Source organism: Pleurodeles waltl, chromosome 11 (assembly GCF_031143425.1).
Source record: "Pleurodeles waltl isolate 20211129_DDA chromosome 11, aPleWal1.hap1.20221129, whole genome shotgun sequence".
Classification (NCBI taxonomy): domain Eukaryota; kingdom Metazoa; phylum Chordata; class Amphibia; order Caudata; family Salamandridae; genus Pleurodeles; species Pleurodeles waltl.
Window position 1 is genome coordinate 484,540,904 of NC_090450.1, and position 25,855 is coordinate 484,566,758.

Sequence of the window (25,855 nt, forward strand, 5' to 3'; positions counted from 1 at the left end):
ATGCAAAAGGTGCAACTGTGAACAAAGAAGCAGATGGAGGCTCTCGCCTAGGCACGCTATAAACCACATGTTCAGAAACATCAGTAGAACGTACAGCAACTTGATCAAAAGATTCCATATTAATCGTCGTCTGTGGAACAATCGCAAGATCATCATCCTCCCTCCCCAAGCTCGGAGAGGAAACAGCGTCGGTGTAAATCACCTGCAGCGGGACTTCTTCTCCAGTAGTGAGAGGGATTCCGGAACTACTGGGTGTCCCTCTTGGTCTGCTGTGCAGAATCGGCCACATGTTGTAACTTGACATTATCAATGGAAACAAAGCGATTTCCTTTGGCCCCTTGCAGCGGCGGTAAAATCACAGTTCTCGTGCCGCTTACCCCTAACACAGGGACAGGTGCTCCATAAGAAGGACCAAATTCTTTTTTTACTGCGACCTTTTCACGCACTAGATCCCCAATCCTGGGTATCCAACCAGTAGGTGTTACTTGCTCATCCTTAATTCCTGAGGAGGTAGCACTTGCAGAAGAGTTATCTTCACGGAATTGTTGTAAATCCTGCAAAACAGTGACACGATCATTTATGTCAAAGGGCGTATCTGCCGCCTCCACACCAGGACCATCTAGATCAGGAACATACATTTGTGTTCCAAACAGGCACTCATATGAAGTACGACCCCCCAGTGACCTTCTAGGCAAGTTATTAAGTGCTCTCTGTACTCCATACAGGTGGGCTAGCCAACCACGACCCGTACCTATAACTCTGGCCGTTAAGGATTGCTTTAAATCACGATTTAAACGCTCCACAACAGAATTTCCCTCGGGATGAAATGGAGACGAGAATTGGAGTTGGACCCCCAACGAAGCCATGGTGTCCCTGAATGCCTTTGTGGCAAAAGCAGGGCCCTGGTCCGAATGAAAAGCCGCAACTTCAAATGTATCGACAAAGATGCGCAAATCTCTAATAACAGTTCGAGCGTCAGCCGAGCGTTGTGGCCATACCCACACAAATCTGGAGCACGAATCTACAGCAACCAATATATATTTGTATGCACTATCTGGTGTCAGTGGACCACAATGATCCAAGTACACACACTGTAAAGGTTTATTTGAAATCAGAAGGGGCGTCTGCTGCGGGCGTCTAGCCGACGAAGCTTTAATTTGTTGACAAACGTCACAACAAAGGACATATTGCTTTGTCTCTTTATAGAGACCAGTCCACCAGTAACGAGCCTGTAAAAGTGAAATCGTGGCAGCCACACCAGCATGTGCAGACGCCACCCCCTCATGTGCTGCAGAAATTAATCGAGGTCTCTCAATTTTATTTGGTAGTTCACGTACACCAATGCCTGGAATATTAACAACAGCATTCAGCGCACTATTCAAGCAGTAACCATATTTAGAAGGAAATCCTTTAGGAAATGGCGTGCCATCAGCCGTAGCCGTCATGGCAGCCGAAATCTCTGTGTCTGGTTTGGAACTCGAACGAGTCACTGCGGCCACAGTGGCGACAGCCACTGCCGACTTTGTGGCTTCATCAGCCAAAGTATTCCCAGCAACATGTATTCCAACGCGCTGGTGTCCAAGTGTATGCACAACATGGACCTTAGGAAGTGTTTCTTTCAGATCCGCAACCTTACCCCACAACAATTTATGTTTAATGGTGTTGCCTTTAGAATCTCTGAACCCATTCAATTTCCAATAGTGCAGATATTCATTGAAAGACTGAACACAGTAGTAGGAGTCACAGACCAGCAAGGTCAAAATCACCGGATCCGCGTGCTCCAATGCTAACAATAGAGCTTTGAGCTCAGCCAGCTGTGCCGTGCAATCTCCCAAGGTTTTAGTATAAGTATGTCGGGGGCAGAACACTTCCCCCTCCATAGTGCCGCTCACCACCGCACATGCAGCAGAATACTGTTGTTTAGTCCCAACCGCTGGTTGCGCAGAGCCATCGGTATACATGACCACCTGATATTGGTTCAATAGGCAATGTGCCAGCAGGAACTGGGTACTCTATTTCATATTGAAGAAATTCTTGAGTCTGCAGTTTCGGGTCAAATATGTAATCTACATCAGTGGCTGTCAAAGACGTCGCCCATTGTATCCATCGCGGGTGTAAAGCTTTCGAATTAGGAACACTCGCTTTGGTAACAGCTTCTAAGGCCGGTATTGGGGAAACAACAACAATACGTTGTCCCTAGGCAAGCGGTCTTTCTTTAATCACAGCCATCTGTACTGCAGTGAGTATTTTTTCAGTCTGTGCAAACCGTTGTTCTGCAGCAGAATACAAGTGGGACTTTTTATGCAATCGGGACAGTCTCACCCTCATTAAAGGTGACATATGTAAACCCAACAGCCCCAGGTATCACCCTGATGACTAAATGTGTCTTATTGTCCCGTGTGTGTAAGTGTTTAACTGCTAAGAGATCAGTCTGTAACTCTCGTAGTATGTGCGTATGCTCAACTGTCCAAAATCTACTCAAAAAATTCGGACGAATCAATTCGTATAACGTTTTATACGTGTAGCATAATCAGGAATGTAAGTTCTGCCAAAATTCAGAAACCCCAACAATGACTGGAGCTTCCGAACCGTATTAGGAGGCTGCAATAAAGCACATTTCTCCAAAAAATGTGGCGCTAAGCTCTTGCCCTCACTCGACAACTCATATCCCAGGAAAATGACGCTGAGGAAGGCAATCTTTGATTTCTTTAAATTAAACTTATAGCCAATATCAGCAAACCCCACAACAATGCGCGATACACGCCTTAGATGTTGCAGAATCTCATCGTCTGTCAGATATATGTCATCAACATATGATAATGCTTCAGGGTCCAACTCGTGCAGCATTTCAGTTACACGAGCCGAAAACAGTCCTGGGCTATTCTTATACCCCTGAGGCAAAAGACAAAACTTTTTCTGAGAGCCAAACGCACTGAAACTGGTATAGTCCCGACTTTCGGGCGCTATATTTTGGCAGAAAAATCCATTCGAGATATCTAACGTTGTTTTGTACTTCTTACGTACTATATTATTCATAAGCGCTGCGCTATGTGAATTCTGTATTGCATATGTGCGTGTATGACTATTCAAATGTCTTTAATCCACCACTATCCTATATGAATGGTCCGGTTTAGCAACCGGAAATAAGGGATTATTCATCGGCGAGACACAGGGCTCAATTACACCCTGGTACTCCAATTGTGTAAGAATTTTCCTAACCGATGCCCTTGCCTCAAATTTAATAGGATACTGCGGCTGTGGCTGAGGTGCGCCCTTTATTGGAATTACATGATAAGGTGATTGTCTATCCCACCCCACGTTATTTCTATATAGGGCGGGAGCCTGTGCTAGAGCCCATGTTTTACTATAGGACTCCGCTAGTTCTCTCGGAACAAGTGGTGAGAAGGAAGGTGCAATAACATCCTCCCCCACCGGACAGTCGCGAACAAAGTCAGGGGGCCAATCCTGTTCGGCCAGCAGAACATCATATGATTTTACCACATGGTCCCAAAAGATGGCGTGTACAATGCAGTCAATGTCCCCTTCTAATCGCAGAGTCACTTGATATACTCTATCAGGATCAGAGACTCGCATATCCGCCGTTTCGACTTGTATGAAGTCATCAGTTGCTTTCACCTCCAGATGCTCTAGAAGACTCCGGCGAACTATTGTGACCTCTGCCACGCTGTCTAACAGTGCTAACGCCCATGTCTTGTTCGTCAAGAGAACTCTCTTCTTGAGTGGCATGTCTAACTGAGACTGCTGCCACTTTCTTCTTTTTAAATTGCTGTTTTTGTTGCAGCGGTTTCTCTTCTTGTTTAATAGAATCCTCCGCCGAGCGTTGTGAATCCTGTCTTGGTTTCACGTACTCCGTCCTCCGCTCTGACCGCCCACCTCTCTCACTTCTCTTCTCTGAGGAGTCCTGAAAGGAACGAGATTGGCGTGTATCAGTATATTGATATCTATCAGGCGTCTTCAAATTATCCCTATTCCTGAGATTATATTATTCTGCGGGGTCTCCGGTTGCGGAGACTGTCCCCCATCTTTTTTAGGTGTTTGCTGTTTGTTTTCCCAGCGTTTTTTAGTACCCTCAGGTTGCTGTTGTTTAGCATTATCTTTATTATTTTTACCCTGCAATTGTGGTTTTTGCGGTCTAGCCCCCAGGCTATCGCGACCAATACTAGAATAGGTTTCTGCTATTATTCTCGGAAGTTCCCGCTCCTGATTAACCTGCGGAACATCCCGAAGACGCATTCGCACCGTTAGTGCTACTACCTCTCCCTTGAGATTACTCAAAATAATAGAAGAAACTGCGGCAAAATTGCCCATTTACTGCATGCCCAAATCTAAGGCAGGGGCAGCCCCATATTCATCTTGAATTTGTTTAAGCACTTCCGGTAAATTAGCTAATGTCGGTGTACCGTGTGCCGTAGTGTATAGCGCGGCAAACACCGTGCCCCAGATATTACAAAGGTCCACCGGAGGAACCATGCCATACGGCAAACACATTGTCAATATTCTATGTTTATCCTGAGGTCCCGTATGGGGAAATACTGCTTCCAGCGTATTAATTTTTTGTGCCAGCCAAAATGGAGTCTCCTCACGTTTAGCCGGTACCTTACCCATAACTGAGTGTACAGTGGCCGGATTGATTCCCGGAACCACTGCTTGTGGGTGCGCCGGAGCAGCACGCGCTGCATTAGTATTTAATGCCTGCATTACAAACTGAACCAGTCTTCTGTATGTAGTTGCTAAGTCTATATATAAACGACGCACATCAGCCACTGCCAAATTTGCAACCGCAGGATATGGTGTGTAAGTAGCCAATAAAGGACAGGTCGGACCATCATTACTCGACGGACCTAACCTCACTTGTGCTACTGTATGTGGGAGGGCGCCATCAAGCCAATTATGGTGTTCTTGATAAGATAGAGGTATCTCTAAGTATGCGTAAGCCCCGTACTGTCCAGGGACATTCGCAACAGTGTATTTGTGAAAAGTATTTGTACCCCCATCAACTGCTGGAAATACGACCCAAGAATAAAAAAGTTCTGTTCTATAGGCTGCATGGGCGTCCACCACAAAAGTGAGCGGACCCCCCTGGACCATCAGTCCATGTGCTATCAGATGTCCTGTGAGCGGATGACGCATACTGATAGCTATATTCACTACATTAGGATTCACCATTTGTAAAAAATAGCTCTAGATCAGAGAAGGCACACCAATATCGGGGTTTTTCCTTTTAAAGTTCAAGCTTGAACAACCAACCACTAAATAATGGGATGTACCTATTTCGTGATGGCGGAAACCCTCAGCCCCACGGACGTCTCCGCTTACGGAACCGAGGAGTCAAAATATATATGAGACCAAGAGAGTCAGTCGGACCTAAACATTAGAGCCAGACCAAACATTGGCGGCGCCATGTCGCGTGGGCTCTCATTATCCTAAATGAGACTACTGGATTTCTAGGCAGCTGGATTGATAACGGTGTGGGGGACTGAGTCTGACCCACGTGTAAGGAACTCTGTCACCCTAAATCCGGTTTTTGCTCTGGGTAACTAGCAGTGCCTCATTTCTCCCATGGGGAAGAAATGATTGGGCAGCCGAGCGCATGACATCTTTGGAACTTCTCAGGGAAGTCGTGGTCACTCAGATCCAAACCAACTCTCTCATTTACAATATGATCTCATATACAAATGACAAAGACAGTATAAGTTTTATATAATGTTTTAATAAAACAACTGTATTTTAGATAATAAGGCGTGAGCCGCAATAACCAGAACAATACAACACAGTAGGATTGAAATAGTCACCAGGAGAGTAAAACATAAGAACAAAGCTATCATAGTGCCTAACAGTTTCTACTCTCCCTCTGCTTGTTCTATTTAGAGCACAGCATGTTAAGCTTCTAGCTTGCCTTTCCGAATCACTGGGGAGACATCAGCCCTCATACCTGAGCAAAGGCCTGTGATCTGGTTCAGCATCTGCAACGAGGCAGTCAGCGTCTAGTTGTGGTTCCCTGGTCGGAATCTCCCTCTGCCTTGTATTGGGACAAGGAAGTGATTTATAACTAACATGTCAGTGTGATCACAAAATGTCCCTACACAGGAATCCCAAGTCTAAACTCCTACCACGTCTATCGGCAATGTACCAGACTGTATCCTTGACTGAAACACAGAGTGAATGTGTTATGGAGAACTCCAGTGCTGAAGTAGGCAAAACAGTGTGATCTGAATAAAAAACAAATCCGTAGAACTGGCTATTTGAAAAATAACAGTACGAAGCCTAATAAAAAGCATTTAGGGCAAAGTGCACAGAGGCTCTAAGCTGCCAGCAAATGAATAAAATACATCCAGGGCAAAGTGCACAAAGGCCTAAAGCCTGAAGCTAACGCGTAAAACCAAGCACATTACAGTTTGTCCTGGTCCCCTCTCGGTCCTCAAAGCAGTTCAGTTTATAGCTAAAACAATTTTAAGCCCCAAGTTTTGAATTTCAGCTTTCTGGGAACCTTTAGAGCCACTTCCAAGTGCCCAGAACTGGGAGGGGGGGGCACTAGGAGGGTTAAGAATCATTCAGGCTAGGACCAAGTGCAGGTTCTAGATGGTTGGAGCCTTTGTCTGTCCCTGAAGCTTTGGTCAGGAGGCCAGCCCTTGGCATCACTCTGGTAGACCTAGGTTCAAGAAGTGGAATATGGCTCAAGCAGCAGGACAGGCCTCTGAGGTTGAAGGCAGGCTTCAGGCAGCAACCCTTCTAGGTGTAGCAATGTGGTCTTCTGAAGTACACAGGAGGCCACAGCAGCAGGCAGTCCTTTGAAAGTTCGTCTGAAGATCCAGAGAGTGAACTGAAGAGTTGAGTCTGAGAGTCCTATTTGTATACCTTGTGCCTTCTTTGAAGTAAGGGATGTCTGTAGAGTATTCCCTTTGAAGTGCCTGGCTGCAATGCAGTGTTGTGAAGTCATTTGTGTGAAGGCAAGGCACAGCCCATTGATTTGGAAGTTTGGCTAAGTCCAACTCCTAGCCCCCATACTGTCAGTGATGGCCCACCCATGCAAATCTAATCCCTCTAATGTGTGGCTGTCTGGGAGGAATAAACATACTCCAACTGCCAACTTACCTAGTCATGTGACCGAGGACAGGTTGCAAATATGAAATAGCTAGGGCAGGAAAAGACCAACTTCCTTAAAGTGGCATTTTCAAAATTGTACATTAAGATCTGCCTTTACCAAAGAAGATGGTTTCAAATTACAGTTCCTTAGACACCAAGCAATAAATCTCTACCTGTTTCCAATCAAATGTTAGCAGTTAATAATTGTAAAATTGCAACCAAATGTTATCCTGTGGGAGAGGTATGCCTTGTAGTGAAAAATATGTGAGTTTTTCATTACGAGGGCAAATAAACTTTAAATAACATGTTCAACCTTTTAATTGTAGTCCACCTTGCCCTATGGGCAACCAAGGGCCTAGCTTAGGGGTTATGTATGCGCAATAAAAGGGGCTTAAAAAAAATGATTGCCAGTACATCAGGGCAGCTGAACTGGGTTGGCCCCACTTGAAAGTGCTCTTGTCCTGCATCATAGCTGCAGTCTCCCGAACTCCAAATGAGCATTAGGTTCACCTGTCCAAGCCAATCCTGGCACTGCTTTCAAGCTGTAACATAACAGCAAAGGAGCAGTGTCTGGAGTGGCTCAGGATACACTGTTAGGCCTCTACTCCAGTGGTCAGAATGATGGCAAATCACTGTATGGCTTTCTTATGAAACCATGCAGTGACTTGACATTTCTGTTCCTTGCACTCTTCCTCTTCATGTGCAGCACCTCTAACGGCATTGTGCACAACTTTGGAGACAGACTAGGAAGGCAGCACTCCAAGTGAGAAATGCCAGGTCACATACTCCAGCAATTCCAAACAGGAAAATGATTATCTAGAGATGCCAGTAAGATGTACGGCCATATTTATACTTTTTGACGCAAAACTGCGCAGACAAAGTTTTGCGTCAAAAATATTACCGTCGGCTAACGCCATTTCTGTGCGCCATGAGGGTGTCAAATTTATACTTTGCCGCATGGTGGCGGAAACCACAGGTTTGAGTAATTTTCTTTGACGCACACCGCAGCATCACGTCGTAAAGGAAAACAACGTTAACGCAGCGGAAATGACTGTGAGCTGATTTACGACACCGCAAACCGGATATGCAGCGTTTTTTGACACAATAGCGTCAAAAATTGCCACAAATACAGTCATTTCAGCAGAGGAGAGCCAAAATGGATCCCAGATGCCTGTACAGACCCCAGGAAGATGACAACAGACCAGGAACCAGCCAGGAGGACCCACACAAGACCCACGACAGGGAGAAGAAGAAAAGAAAGTGTTGCTTCAGTGCAGAGGAGCAGGAAGTTCTGGTTAAAGAGGTGACGGAACACCAGCACCAACTATTTGTCACCTCAAAGTTGCCACTCAGTAGGAGAGGCAAAATGGCAACAAATTGTTGACAAGATTAACAGTGTGGCAGAAGTACGCAGAACAGTCATTGAGAGCAGGAAATGCTGGCATGACTGCAAGCGCAGGACCAAGGAAAAGATGGCCAGGAACAGGAAGGCAGCACTGCAGACTGGAGGAGGGAGTCCAGCACACCAGGAGGCCCTGGTCCACATGGAGGAGATGGTAGCAGCCGTCATCCCTGAGGAGATTGTCACAGGGATTTAAGGACAGGACAGCGCAGACTACCAGGAGACAACGCTCATGCAGGGTAAGTAACATGGGGAATTAGAAGGCACTAATGTTAACTGCAACCAGGGGGGGGGAATACATACTACACAATGCATGTAAGTGATCATATACATGGAGTGGCATGGGTAAAGGGGCACAGTACGGGGGCATGGCCCGCTCAGAGGAAACCTGGGGCACACCATTACACAACACCAACAACCTTTCCATGGGGGTATGCTGCCATGCCAATGATGTTGCAAAGATAAAGCCACGCCAGGAGGGAAGGGCACAACGTCAAACTGACATCCCGTCACACGTCAGCCACTATACTCCCTACATTAACTAGGGCCCAATTAACAGCCTCTAGCCATACCGACAACTGGAATGTAACATTGGCAACTGTTGCCACTACCACCTCTGCTGTGTGGGCTGGTCAAGTAGCCAATGGCAGTAACGTCCCCATGGATCATACACACCCAAATTAGAGGGATTAGGATGACAACATTAACAATCCCCTGAAACAAGACAAATGTTCCAGTTCTGTCAAATGTGAATGCCCATAGTTGCCGCAAACATCAGCCAATGTCATCCACATTAGGAGGTACACAGCACTAAGGTCACACCCATGCTGCATATGTCAGGGTCCATCCTGTGCCTCGGTCACAATGCAACATCCCAAATGTCATACTGTTCAGACAACAGCATTGAGGTGGAGGACACATGTAACTGGTCACTGAAATACACCTGCACAGTCATAGGAGGAAATAGGACACTGCTACGACTATCAGGGCGATCCAATGTACCACACATTCCCCAACATCAGCTGTACACATTACTAATGCTGACATCCATATCATGCCATAACAATGATATGCATAGTATACGCAACATTTCAACTACATATAGGTGGATGTGAAAGATCAGAGACTGGGGCAGGTCCAGATTGTTAAGTGTGCTGCTAGTGCCATCAGAGCACCCACAGCCAGTGAAAGGTCTCACCATGAGAATGGAAGTAGGGGGAGGGTTGAGTAGGACAAGAAGGTGGCAATTTACTATTTGGCCAAAACCAACACCTAGAGGAGATGATGCTGACAAGTCCACAAACTGACCACAATACATGTGACAGGCAGGTGGGGCATAGGCCTGGGAGAGTGCCCATCTGAAATACAGGAACAATGAACAGGAACCAAGATCACAATGTGAAAATCATCACAAGGCAGGCACGTCACATCACAAATGCCACAACACAGACACACTAATTGTACCGTATTTCATTACAGAGGACGATGGATCTCCTGTGGATATGCCTGTCCAGGACTACCCTGATTTCATGGATGACGAGCTGAGAAACATCAGCCACCAGACCCTCCAAGAGGTCCTTGGAACCCTCCAGACCCCACCTTCAGTCCCAAGGAGGAGCACAGAACAAGCAGCCATCGCAGAGGATCCACCCACCACCCCAATTGTACAGCCTGCCATCTCCAATATAGCTGAGGACTCTGACGACACTGGCACCAGCTTTGAGAGAACTGTAGTGGGAGTACAGCGGGAGCTGGCCAAGGAGATGCGGGTGGGGATGCAAACTATGGCAGCCACCCTAGTGGGTGTGCGTTTGTGCATGATGTCAACTGAAGAACAGGCAGCAGCTATGCAAGGGCGAACAACTGTCTTGCAGGAAGTAGAAAAAAGGCTGAAGGAAATCAGCACAGCTGTAATACAGTTGGCCCAACACCTACAACAGCAATCCTGTCAACGCGTGCACGAATGCAACATTGAACCCCTCAGGGCTGACCTGGCTGCCTACCATCGTGATGTGGCTGCTATTCTGAAGAACCAGCAGATCCTCCTTGCAGCAGTACTGCCCTAAGCAGCTACCGGGATGTCTGACTCCACGTCTACACACACTGAAGTGTGTGTTGCCCCTTCACAACCACCACCAACAAGGGCAGAGGAGGCAACACACACATCAGAAGATGAAGACCAGGAACAGATAACCTTCACACGTAAAAGTACCCGGAAGCACTAGTCCCTGCCACATGGCCACCTATTACCAAGGTCCTGAGCTTTGTAACATGCCAGTCTGGCAACAACTGTACTCAAGCTCTGTTCTGCAAACCACTGTCTATCTTGTCAACCTGCCCAGTGATTTTCTCTCACTAACTCATTGGCAAGTCCTGTTCCTCTGCACTGTCTGAAACTTCACCCCAGCATGTCCAATGAAATGTCCTTTTGCACTTGTGTAGGATCACAATTGAAGATGTCACTTTAATGGACTCACAATCATAGACAATGTACATATAGCACTACAGAACTTTTCAATAAATAGCACTTACACAACCACTTTGTCTCTGTGTAATGTGACGCATCAACCGTGCAGTAGATCACTGAATTTTGCCTCCTGTCAAATATCATAGCTTGTCAATACAACTGTCCTGAAATAATTTGGGCTGATAACTATGCACAGTGGCCTGGATTCTACCATACTCTGCCATTCCTGAGGGTAATATCTGAGGAAAAGAGAAACTATACACCATAATGCTGTGTTGGACAGATGAACTATTCCGCAAGGGATATCTAAACCATAAAATAGTGCCTTCAAAATGTTGCTTCAATGCAAAACTAACGTATGTAACATTGCCCACAAATATAAGTGAACAGTCACCAAACTGCATGAATGGAGGTGTATGAGTTTACATCCAAATAAGTAATCATACTGAACAGTGTAACAAATGATCTATGTGAGTTATGTACACTATACTACAAGAGAGCTTACTACCACTCACCTTATAAGGGTTTCCTTGGACATGAGGCTGCAGTCAGACATAACACAGTGTCCCCAATCCTAAATCTGGAAGCACTGTATGTGACATTGAAAACACACTTAGTAACTGTGATTGGTGGCTGCGATGAATGGCTGAATCTTTGCAAGGTAGCTTTGGGGTAGCTGCCAATGTTACAGCTCAGTTGTGATTTGTTAGCAGCATAGGACACAAAATATAATACAAAAGAAACAATGTACACTCATGCCAAGGCCCTGATCTACAAGCATGTCACACATACATATTTATTAAACAGTAAAAACAGAAGTGAAAACTCGGGGAAAAGCCTTACCTACCCTAATCTACTCTAACTACTCATTACCCACAACTGTCCCTAACTAACCTAAGCTAAACTTACTTATCACATTTAACGAAACGTTCTAAACATCAACCCCCCACCTCCCTTATGAGACGGGACACATGGAGCGCAACAGATACTAACCTAAACACATACTATCCTATACTAAACAAATATATATATTTTTTGGTATTTTTTGCTTCAAATGTTTTTTTTTAACACACAAGAACCCCAACATTGCCAACACCCATAAAAATAAACAGTAGAAATATTCAGGACCCCCCCACCCACTAACACTAACTAAACTAACATCCTATACTGACCTAACACTAAGCCCCCTAAACCCACAAAGTAGAAGAACCAGGAAAGAGGAGGGAGGGGAGGGAATCATGTCCGTATATTCATCTACAGGTTGGCCCTCCGGAGGGTCCTCTTGATTGAACGTACCCACCGGTTCACCTGTCGCACCTCCTGACATAGTGGACTCATCTTCCGAAGGACATGGTGCAATTTTTTCTGCATTTGTCCAAAAGCAGCAGGGTCAATGGCTGCAGCTGGAGTGGTCTGGGTGTCAGCCAAGGAAGTATGGGGCTGTGTAGTGTCCATGGCTGTGGGCTGACCTGCAGGTGCTGCTGTGCTTGGGCCTGGAGCAGTTGCTGTGGATGTTCCGGCAACAGTCCCAGCTGCTGGTGGTGCCACCTGGGTGGAAATGGTGGAGGAGGTGGTGAGCAAAGAAAGTCCGCCTTGTGGAAATGCCCTCCAGGCTCCGGAGGCTCGTTCATGCCGATATCTTCTGCCCAGTTTTCGGTACCCGGACTCACCTTGAAGAATGTGTTGGTACCTCATTGCCTGCCGTTGAAACTCCCTGACCTGGATGGGTGTCATATTTGCAGCTGTGAAGACAAATAGAAAAATCTAACATTAGGTACTGCATTGTGTGAAATGGCACAAGAAGAAAATCAGACAATACATCTATTGTACGTGTAACAGCTCATATCATCATACAGATCATTGATTGTCCCTGAGGAAGTACATGGCAAGCCAGCCTACAAAGGTCCTAGCACACATAGCACATCCAAACCCTACAAGATGGGTAGCAACAGTCATGATTTTGGCATCTATGTACTGCCAGTTGTCAGCTAACAATCATGCTGCACATCCTCCACCACTGCCAGGGCTACAAATGTCATTGCACGGGATGGAAATCTAGGGCCACATGATCTGCAAGTTGTAAATGGACTTGCTTGTATAGTACTCATGTGCGAAACATGAGTGTGCATACTAGGTTCCGACAAAAGATTCACTGGTTTACATGTCTGTGTGCCAAACTTGTATCATCAGTCCTAGGTACACTATTCACAAACCTATGCCTGTGTTTGAGGGTGGGGGGGTGGACTAACAACTAATAATTTCTAACAACAAGGACACCCAGGAAGCTTAGGAAAGCTGGACATGTGTTTAGCTCAGCACACACAACACAGGTAAGGAGGATCTCCAAATAGGAGACAGCAAACCCTTGACCAATCCTAGCGCCACTCATGTTTGGAAATGCAGACCTTTGTCAACATCATTTACTACCAGTAAGCTGTGACTTACAACAAACACAGAGATGCAAGAACACCTCTGGCCATGAGTTGCATTCACACCTAGGCCATTGCACTCAAGTGCCACATACTCGTAGCACTACATGTGGAGCTACATGCTGCTAGGAAGTTCAACCTGCAGTTTAATAAGTACATTAGTGAATTGGGAAGCAGAAGTCTGTGGGTAAGCATTTGGCAGCCCCATTCTGTGAGAATTTGGGTCTGACTGGCTGAATAAATCACAAATTTGGTCCAGTGCGACTCTTTCTGATTCAAGTTTTATCCACATGGCTCATCCCTATTCAATTTGCGGTGCCTACAGGACTGACCTAGAATACCTAAATAAGACAATAGGATAAAGATTGGCCAACTCAAAGATGGTGATAAAATGATATTCCACTCATGGAACAAAACAAAAGATTGGCCAGCGCATCACACCTTGCTATGTGTCCAACACACAGGAGTCCATCACACATCACCAGCAAACACAACACATAACACACACATCAACACTTACTGGAGTTGTCTGGGTCCTCAAATCGAGCCACCTTGCCAAGAGTGTATGGTGCCGGTCCACCTGTAAGGAAGGGAGAAATGTGCTCAATGTCTGTGCACTGTACAACAATTCCAAAGACAAATACTATGTGTAAGATTACATCAGAAAGTAAAACCTCTCAGACATGATGATACTGCATCCTATATAGCACGGCTAACATGTACATACATAGGTCTCCAGTGAGTGATACACACATATCTGCACACATGCAGTGTGGCCCTAACTATCATATGGTGGCAAACATGCTCCTTCATTAGTGAGCAGACATAATAATGGAGTGTATTGGTCTCATCATGTGTATCCTAGAGAGACATCCAAAGCCACTTTCCGTGAGGACTGCATTACCAGTCAACCAGCCATTGTGACCATGACAAATTTATGACACACAGGTACAATGTACAGAGGGGCAGGGACAGTTGTTAGCCCTCATGTTGTTTCAGTTTCTTCATTTGATGTGGCCCAGCTATGATGAGTTGCACCAACCATAGAGATATGAACACATGTGCATACATTTGGGCAGCCATCCCTAATCGAAATGTGGCACTACAAACTCCAAATACCAGTCTAAGATGTTAGCTGAGCGCAGCTAGAACTTGTTCCCTATGTGTTCAAATCCAAATCCGACATGTATCCGAAATGAAGGAGGGACACAATAATCCCTAAGATTTTTGGATTTTCCATGATCGGTTTCCTTACACACTCACCAGGCACACATGAGACATATGTTCGAGCCACATTGCTATCATCAATTGACGTGAAGCCTGCACTCATTTTCAGCCTCATGTAGTGTTTCAAATGTCAGTCTAGCTGTTGCGTCAACAATTGATGATAATTATTTGGAAATTTCCATACCTCACAGGCAACTGTGGCCTATATCTATACATAATTGGCTCCTGATTTGTGTTGCTGTTTGACGCAAAGGCGGAACTAACTTACATAATGCAAATGTATTCAGTAAGCTTGCGGAGCTCTTGCTTCCTAACAGCTACCAATTGTGGTCCTTAACAAAGTAGATATATAACCAGTATGTTTCAGTAGCATTCCACACACTCAACAACATTGCCGGCAGATATTGTAAAAATCAAGCATTTAAACGTGCACATTTACATGATTTGTACTCACCAACAGGGCCACCAATCACAATCCCCAGGTGGTCCAGCAGATCTTGCTTCCTGGAGATAAGGTCAGCCCAGTGGTGCTTCAGCTGGTGGTCGTTTCTTGGTGTCCTAGAAATCTGTTGCAGATGATGCAATACCTTTGCCCACCTGAGCCTCCGTGCCTCAGTGTGATACCCCTGTATCACCCGCCCACCTGCCTCAATCATTAGGAGTGGGAAATGGCACACCAGCCACATACATCCACCCAGCTCCTCCTCACCCATCTTGCCAAGACGAGGCCTACCCAGCATCTTTGCAGCAACAGAGAAATAGGGGATAAAGGGGAACAAAGGAGAATTGGGGGAAAGTAGAACAGGAAAATCTTAAACTAAACAACTAACACAGCCCAACTATACCTAAACGAACACTACCCACAACAGACTCCCAACAAAACAAAGACAATATTTTACAACACAAATGTACACAAAACATACTACAACAAGTTTTTATTCACAAAAAGACAATAAATAGACCACACAGAATACAAAAGCACAATTTGAACAGACAAAACTCTGAACACAGCCACACAGTCAGGAAATATCACAGACTGCAAAGTGAAAGTGAAAGTACACCCACTGTACATAATCTATAAACAGGATATCATATTACATCACTTTCTGCCTAAAATGGTGGGCGTTTTTATCGTTATGTGTAAAAACAAAATTGACGCATACAGTCTGCATGTCATTTTTTTCGACGCACAGGAGTAGAATTGAGCCCGCATCCATATGTTTCGAAATAGTTTTACACTTAACCAATTTTCTGAGGTACAGTGTGGAAGATACAGCTCAGGGGCAATGGTTATTTCAGGGCATTATGCATTATTTTTCAGCCATAAGCGTCATTTTTTGATGCTTGTGCGCCATTTTTTGACGCATATGCTTTAACATTTCAGGCATTAACTGGTTTTGGATCATTTTATCATTTTAATGTTATATTACAGTTGTGACAATACTGAGATAGGCTGATGGTACCCACTTTTGGCATGACGGTGTATGGGCACATGTGACACATCATAGTACTGCAGACCATGATCCGCTACTTTGTGTACAGGATTTTCACTCTTGACTGACGCACTAGATGGCCAAACGTGTGGCCCACATATCTGTATTGCACAAATTGGGCATGTTTGGCGTCAGGAGAAGATGGCAAGGTTACGCACATAAGTACAATACCAAAATGCTTATGGCTCAATGTGTGTGCATTGGCTACTAATGTAGTTGTTGACCCACTGTGTGAGCATCACAAGATGCATCATTGCAAATATGCTTGTATGAATGTGGAGTCAATGTGTCCAACCCTCAGATGCAAGTCAGTGTGGAAATGAGAGAGGACATGTGTTAGTCATACATGTAGCAACATCTGTTGTGTGCACTTCCTAGTTTTTGGGTAACGTAAACACCACAAATAACAAAGCATGCACAGCATAGATAGCAGACGCTTGTTCATGTCAATGGTCCAAAACTTGCCCATCACATGTCCTGGAAATTTGGATACTGCTTCCTGGGCACTTGTTGGTGAACCCACCATGAGTCAGGCAGATGTACAGACTAAGTGGGTACCATGTTATTGACACGGAAAGCCAAAGGTGAACCACAATTGTAATATCACGCCACAGTTGTGGTCATATGGCTGAGCCACAACTGTCCTGTGGCAGTGGTGGACCAGCAGACCAAGCAGCACGTGGCCACATATTTCCAGTGATCAATTGCAGAGAGGTGTCTGGTTCATGTGTGTGGTCCAATGTTGATCCTGTATATTTTTAGATGTCTATGTTGTCACAGTTACGTCCAGGTCTCATCATGAGTCAGTGGCAGCTATTCCTGTATTTACTGAGTATCCTTCGGAAATCAATGGAAGTAAAGCCAATGAGGATATAAGAACCTACATGGGATGGTCCCACCCTGTCACTGCAGACGTGTTATGAGACTGTCAACAGTGCAACCTTGGTGTGCTGAATGAGATCATTTCTCAGGAGTCTTGCACCGGCAGGTGTCATTGCAACATTTGTACACAGGTTGGCTGTAAAGTTCCCACTACATCTGGGAACATCATAGCCTCTGTGTTGATTCATCTTGCAGCTATTCACCACACACAGCCCATCAATATGTTGTGAGCAATGTGATTCAGCGTGTGAACTGTCAGGGTCCTAACATGTGTGGACTTTTCATGCACATTATCTGACGTTGATGGTTCTGCTGGAGGCACCATACCCAATCCCTGAATACGGCCATGGTACACTGTCACACTTTGTCGCTCATGCATACATGAGAACCAGACAAGGGATAGGTCATGATTTGGGTATTTGGAGACAAGTTCCCAATTATGGTACGATAAATAAGCAGATTATGCTAAATAACTTGTTTGAGTATGCATTGAAGAACCACCTGACAAAATACCCCAAAGGAATGTGAGGGTTGGGAAAGCAAGTATGATACATATTTAGCCACAAGGAACCTTTAGGGTAACGCACAGACAGGTGCCAGGGTCAATCAGGATCCAGCAATTTCACAAGGTACATACTCAGTGGTCTGACTAAGACTGGTCTATGGAAGAACAAGACAGTTGACATGGAAAACTGTGTTTGTCCTGTGTTTTGGAAGGTGACACATAAACCCAAGCTTATTTTTCTAGCAATGCATAACAGTGTACTCGACAAAATGGCAGCTTCTATGCTGTTCCAAGCATCTGCAAGAGCAGTGCATGTTCAAATGGCTGGTCTTCATGGAGGTGCTCACAGGTGTGTGCTGTATCAGTTTCTCACAAGTCCTGTAGGTGAGATGTGAGTTCAAATGGCCAACAGTATCTTTCACATGGGAAGCAAACTACAGGTGAGAACAGGGCTTAGAGACTACAAGCCAGTGCATTACTTAACCTGACGTCCATGCAGACAGATGTACAATGACTATGGCATACCATACAAAAGGGTGAAGCACACTGGATTAATATTGTTAGTCTCTGTGTGTGTAGAGGAGGGAATATCTGGGTACACATATTACCATTCCAGTGACCTCTTAAGACAGGTGGGGTGAGACCAGGAACATGGGTGTGTCAGGACTTAGGACATGGGCTGACATGTACATGGAATGTCATGTGTGCAGTGCTTGTCATAGGTGTGGCACTTGTGCTCTCTATGGTCTGTTTATATGGAATTCTAGTCACAGATAGTCCTTGCTGTACGACCTACTGCTGTCACGGGTCTGGTCATACATTCCTGTTACCAATGCAATAGCACATCCACTGCCTCATGTATGAGCCATTTTGTTCCCTTATTGACTGATGGTGTCTTAGTTGTGTGCTATATGGTGCAATGAACCATGTTGCCATATATGTGTGAAATAGGTGTGGTCCTCTGCTATTGCCCTTCAAAGGTGAAATGTACAGGATATATGTCATTTTCAGTGTGTATGAATGTGACTGTTGTATAATACGCATCACAATTGCTTTGGACATTTCTGTGTCCTGATCGGTATATCAGCAATGCTCCATGAGGCTACACTCTTATTCTGATAGTTAGAGATAAAGGTGAGCAAAAATGATTACCCAGACCATGATATGGTGATTATTCTAGGTGTTTATTTACAAATGTTGATACAGTGGTGATGGTGAGTTGTTTCAAAAGAAATTGTTGACAATATGTTGGCGCCTACGCAATCCAGCAGCTGTGTTTTGTTGGTCCCCCTCATGTTGCAGGCCAGCATCCTCCTCTTCCTCCTCTTCAGGCATTTGTGGCTCTGGTTCTAATAGTGGAATGTTCCTTCGTACACAAATGTTGTGCAGGATGGCACATGTTAAAATGATCTTGCAGACCATTTCTGGTGAGTGTAGGAGGCTGCCACCAGTGATGTCGAGGCACCTGAATCTCGACTTCAGGATGCCAAAGGTCCTATCGACTATGGTGCGTGTCCTCCTATGTGCCTCATTGTAGGCACTCTCTGCTGCAGTGCTTGGTTTGCCAAATGGTGTCATAATCCATGGCTGGATCCCATACCCCTGATCATCTGAAAGAGAAAATGATTGAGATCATGTTGATGTAGCTTGCCCCATTAATATCACCTTGCATGGCAGTAGTTGTCTTGTGTTGTCTGTGACTCTTTTGTGTTATTGTGTTGATTCCTAGGCTTCTAGGATGTACCATCAGCATTGGGTTGTTTCCTTGGCTGAACGAGTGTTTGCCTGCTGACCAGTTGTCAGCAGTATGTTTTGGGAGTTGCAGTACAGTGTGTACTCCCTAGCATTGTGACTTGTGATACAGGTGTTCCTGTGTCTTCACTGGGGGTGAGATGATAGTTCCATACATAGATTCAATTTGACAGTGGTGGTAACACGTTTGCATCTATGTACCCTGGACATCCCAATACCTTTAGACATATGCAATGGATTAATTTAAACATCAGTGAGACGCTTACATTTTGCAAGGTGACAATTAGCCAAACCTCTCCATATGTTGTGATCATTGATGTCTTAACATTTGACTGTAAACTAATTTCACATGTGTGACAGGTTCACTTCAGACCTATCAAACATGCCTAGCGGTGTCACAACCTCAGTGTGTTCCTGTTCACCTGTCGCTGTCGTGGTGTATGTGTTGTTTGTCCTAGAAGGTTGCTGTGCAGTGTGTATATGAGTAGGTTTCTATACTTACCAACAAGTAGTCCATTGCCATATCGTCCATCCTGGAAGTGTTGATAGATGGTACAGTGACGTAAGATGAATGAATCATGTACACTCCCAGGATACTTTGCCACGATGTTGGTGATCAATCCTTGGTGATCCACAATGGCCTGCACATTGATGGAGTGTGTGTACTTCCTGTTGCGGTATAGATGTTCAGTTGCAGCAGGTGGAACAAGGCGTACATGTGTGCAGTCAATGGCACCAAAGACATGTGGGAATCCATTAATGAGGTAAAACCCCTGTTTTTTCTCCTGCGGCTTCTGCTGTGTGTTTGGGAAGCAGATGTGGCGGGGTGTGAGTCTGATGATGGCATCCAGTACCTTGGGCAGGAAGGCGGAGAATGATGGCTGTGAGATCCCAGCAACCAGGGCGCCAGTGGTTTGAAAGGAGCCACTTGCCAGCATGTGTAGTACAGCTAGCAGCTTGGTTTCTGGTGGGATGGTGCGGGTGTCTGCAAGCTGGGTGCCAACTGTGGCTCAATGTTGCGCAGCAGCTGCTGAATGGCTTGCCAGTTCAACCTGTACCTCTGGATGATGTCATGTTCCCTGAGGCCATGAAGGGTTGTCCTGGTGCAGAATTTTCTTTCCTGCCTTCTGCGTTGCCTTTGGGGTCCCTGCTGGTATTGTGGAAGCTGCTGTTGTTGTTGCTGTGCTCTGCGTCTGCGTGCACGCTGGATGAGAAGCACCTCCATGTCTTCCTTTTGCTGCTCTGCCGTTGCTTCTCTGTTCTTTGATTAAATACAGGTGTGTTTGCCCCATTTTAACGCCTGCCCTGACCCAGTCGTTAATTTTTTATGCAAATCGGGCTGTGCGGCATTTTCCGGCTCCGCCTCCCGGCCGTGCGGGATTTTTGCGCGGTAGCATAAATACGACGCACAGGTGTTTGTGTCATTTTTTGGGGGGGACGGGAACACCTACCTTGCATATCATTAACACAAGGCGTTTCCCGCATCCAGAAAATGATGCACATGCGGGATTTTGACGTCAGCGGGCTCGGGCGTCAAAGTTTAAATATGGGGCAAAATGTTTGATGCATATTCGGCGCTGACAGAGTATAAATATGCCCCTCAATGTGCTAAAAAGCCTTTACTAGAATATAGTTTATATAGTAACTATTAGGGAGCGAGCATACATGTGTAAAGCACTGACAGATTTATGTGATAAGGGAAATTGAGATGTAGGAAAATAATGAGTACTGCCCACGATTTATTCAGTACATGTAAACACCTTCTTAGTGGTGTTGGTGCAAGTATATTTAGAAGCACCTCACCCTGAGTCAGCATTAGGAATAACACATCTGTTATAAACATATTCAATCCATGTTCTGTTTTCGTGCGCAGTCTGGTGCCACTCCCGACAGAAATCAGTATTAAATTGGCACTTCTGGTGTTCACTTTATGTGATGTGGCCCTTGGCCGTAGACCTCTGTGGATGATAAGTGGGGCCATTTGTAAGCATATGGCTGCATGATATTCAAATAAACGACATATTTTAAACAGCGGAATTGCTAGAGCCATGATTATTTGAAAGATAATCGGATTGCTGCTTAGGAGTGCCTGTAGCCTTTTGCATTGCACATTGTCGTATTCCATACAGGAAATGATTGAGAATCTCGATTTCTCCTAACAGGTGTGGTGAGAAGAAAATGAGCCATTGTAGTTCAGACACCCATAAAAAAGAAAAACAACCAGTGGCGGCCGGTAATTTTAGGAGGGAGGAGGAGGAGGGCAGGATGCACATACACACTTACACTCATTCATTCACACATGCGCGCATACGCACATCCATTCACAACACTCATTATCAAACATAAATGCACGCACCATTCATTTAAAAACACACACACACTTACCTTCAGCTCAGCCTCTAAGGTCACAGGAGGGTTGGGATTGCAGCCTTAAGGTCAGCCAGTTAGGGAAGGCAGCAGTTTCAACTTCATCACAGAGTGGGATGGGGTTAGTGAAACTGCGGACCCCACCCCATTCTGTGACAATGTGTCACTGATTGACACTCTCCCTGTGCGCTTCAGGGCTTAAACCTGAATTGCCCAGGTCAGAGTCAATGGGTGACACTTCCCTCATCACCAAGGGGGAGGACCTCGAGGCACCTCTGCTGAGCTAAGGAGGTCACGCCCATAGGAGCTGTGACCTTTTCAGCCCAGCAAAGTTCAGCTCAGGCAGCCACGAGCCTGCACAAATCGCACATGACTAGCTCCTGGCTGTCTGACCTGAAAATGAAGAGTGTCTGTCAAGCTGACTTTTGCTCAGCCTAACAGGCACTCTTCATGAGGGGCAAAAGATGAGGGGGCGAGGCCCCTCTGCCCCTAAGGACAGGCAGCGGCTGAAAATAATTTGTCACATATTTTGTTCTGTGGACACACAACATAGCGAGTGCAGCATATTCTCCCCTTCAGCCATGATTTAGATTATTCTGCCTAAAATTACCCGATCTTTCTGTTAGTTTCCTGCCCTTTTTGTCTGTCCCTTTCTGCCTTCTTTCCACTGCCCTCTGAACCACTGAGGGGTTCCGTCATGCAGAGGGATAAAAATGAATAAAAAAATGCCTTGTGATTATAGGTCCATTTGTTCTTCTGTAAAACGATTGTATCAAGAATTCCTTGAGGCAGTAAGCAGTGAATTCTCCAAGTAGCACTCTGGTAACATCATGAAACTCTGTTACTAAATGTGCAAATGTGCAATCGTTAGTAGTCTTTTTTTCAACTAACATGTTAATCTTCACTGTCAGGGTATAGTACATACACACGCTGCCCTGGAATACACAGTTTGATCATTCGCAGCACAGTACTTATCCCCAACCTTTATGCCCTACCCTTTTAACATTCCACCAGCCACAACTGTAAATTAACTATGCCTATCAGGTGTAAGCCAATTTTACCATATTATTGGAGTGAGCACAATCACTTTAGCACTGGTTAGCAGTCCTAAAGCCAGCAAAAACAAATTCTGAAAAATAGGAACATGAAGTCAAAACGTTTGTGGGAAGACAATCATGAGGCTGACAGGACTGAAAAAAACTGTACTGTCTAAGAAAGAAACTTATAATCAACACTGAGAAGACAAAGGGCCTCATTTAAAGATTGTGCCACCAAATATTTCGGCTTCCCAATAGACTGGTGTTTTTTTTTGTTCTTGCTCTAATGGCTACTGCTTTCATGACAGACGATACCTCAGTTAAGAAAATACTGATGGTGGTATATCATGCCATCGCACTATGGCAGGCATGTTGGGTTCTTTTTACTTTCTGAAGACAGGTCCCAAAAGTGACCTATTGTGATCCCATAATAGCCTATTGAGTTCATAATACAGCAGATGGGATATCCATTATGTTTGTGATGGAGTAGACTGAACACCAAACTCTAAATCAGGCCTTCAGTCTCTGCCTAATGCACCACTGTTCATGTCCAGTCCTGAATATATATAACATGTCTCTGTCCAAGCTATTAATTACTTCTGATATTAGACCAAAATTACCTCTGCAAAATTCCAAGGCACACACAAATGAATCTGAAAACTCAAAACTAAAATGAGGACACATGTAATTCATCACTGCTGTGTCCTGCATCAAGTCAGAATTATTTCAGATCCATTTATGCACGCCTTGCAATTGGGTAAAGGACATTTCGGTCTTATACCAGAAGGAATTAATAGCTTGGACTGATGAGATCCGATAAGTCGTCTTGGATGATGAGGTGAATGAGTCCTACTGGACAATTGTTGTGATAAAGTACAAAGGCAATATTGACTTTTAGGGGTAGCCATTGCAATTTCTTTTATACTGAAGTAGCTTAACTGAACTTAGGAGCACCCTCTACTAGTTTAGCTGAATGGTTTTGCACAGTTGGCAAGTAGTTAGGTAAACCATCAGCAATACCAAGGCACTGAGCTTTACCATAATCCTTCATCTGCTAAAAAGGTCATACCTTTTCTTCCTCTCTGAGGCCCTGATTTATACTTTTTGATGCAAAACTGCGCTAACGCAGTTTTGCATCAAAAAGTTTAGCGCTGACTAGCGCCATTATTTAATGCCGCCCCGGGCGTCATATTTATACTATGATACTGAGTGGCGCTAAAAATAATCATTTTCTCGACGGTCATGGTGAAAAATTGTGTTAACACCGGAAAAATGACTCTAACCCGTTTTACAACACATAAACATGTTGCCCGTAATAGCATAAAATACAGACTCTAACAGAGAAAACAGTGAAAGGAGAGGCAAAATGAAGCACCTCTTCGTCACCTCAAAAACGCCAATCGGAAGGAGAGAGGAAATTTGGCAGCAGATAGTAGACAAGATTAACAGTGTGGCAGAGGTCAGGAGAACCGTAACAGGGTGCAAGAAATGCTGGCATGACTGCAAGCAAAGGACAAAGGAAAATGGCAAAGAACAGGAAGCCACCACTACAAACTGGAGGTGGGAGTCCAGCACCACAAGAGGACTTGGACGAGATGGAGGAGATGGTTACAGAGGTCATCCTGGAAGAACTTGTCGCAGGAATCGCAGGACAGCGCAGAATACTGGGAAACACCACAAATGCAGGGTAAGTTGCATGGGGGAAATTGATGCTAAAATGTCCAGTGCAAGAATGGGGAAGGCACATAGGACTCTCACAATGCATGTCAAAGGAGTGCAGAGGGACACATTGCACATTAAGCAAGTTGCAACATGCTGACATAAGCTACACATATACCTACGCCTTGATAGTGCCATGCACCATAACACATACACAACCTGGACATGTGTTGATCACCAGGACTAAATACCTACATGTACATATGCAGCACATGGGATGGTTGGCATGTATAATCACTGTGCCTCTGGTTGTGTCATCACAACACCCCTTGTATATAGTCATATCAACCCTACCAACTTGACAAAGACTAGGTAGTCAGTCAATACCATTCCTGGGGTAATGTCATGGTGGTGTCCCTTGCAGTAACACCTTGCTACTGCCTTGCCTCATTGCCCAAAAACATGTGTGTTGCATCTGACAACACACAAGTCATTGCAACTGTGCCAAAAGTATCCAGACATGTGCCAGTAGCACTACCACCCCACACATTGACAACGCATCCACATAAGGCAGCCACCACTCCATCATGCAGGCAGAATGCCCCTGGGTTCAGGGAGCAATCAACTGAACAGGCGCTGGAGGAATAGCAGGCTGGTCCTGTACCACTGGTAACATTCCACTACCCAGACCAACTAAATTGGTGTAGAGTTGAACCACACATCTTGATGCTGAACAGAAATGTACCACTACAGAAAATATGTACCACAGATAGCAAAAAGTAGGTCACAACAGTGACAGGATGCGCCCACACCTACTCTGACGCAACCATGTGGGACACATATGTATGGGGAAATAAACACACACATACAACACATGGGGTATGACTGTGGACATAATGGCGTATAAATCCACATTGATGGGCGAGGGATGGTGCATGGGCAAGTCCGGTGTTGGTAATACTGCCAGTGCAGTGTTCCCTTTGCTGTTGGCAATATGAGTCACACGTTGGGATGGTGGGTGGAAATCTGTCTGCTCATGGTAGCTCCGTGGGGCACTTAGTAGAACATTGTTGATAGATCAGATAGAGTCTGTGCCAATTTTGGGATGCATTGGGTGTGACAGGACACGCTGCACTTAGCCCTGCAAATCAGGCAGTGGAAATGGCAAAGGGCCAGGGTATGGGACCCCGTGCACTGCCCATGCCAGGTGCATGGGCTGTGCTGGGGCACCCAGGGGCACACCACATCACCACCAACCTTTGCATGGGGGCTAAACCCCCATGCAAAGGTTGGTGGAAATGCGGAAAAAGGACTTGGAGTGTAGCGTTGAACGTAATACTGGTCTGGTGTCACAGGACAGCTGGCATTGCCAATCTGCAAGCTCCTGGAAAACCGCCAGGCCATTGGCCTATGGGGCATTCCCCATTGACAACAGTTGCCACTAACCACCTGTGCTGTTGGGGGTGGTCAAATAGACAAAGGCATTCAGGTGCCCATAGGACTGACACACTTAAAATGAAGGACAAGTATG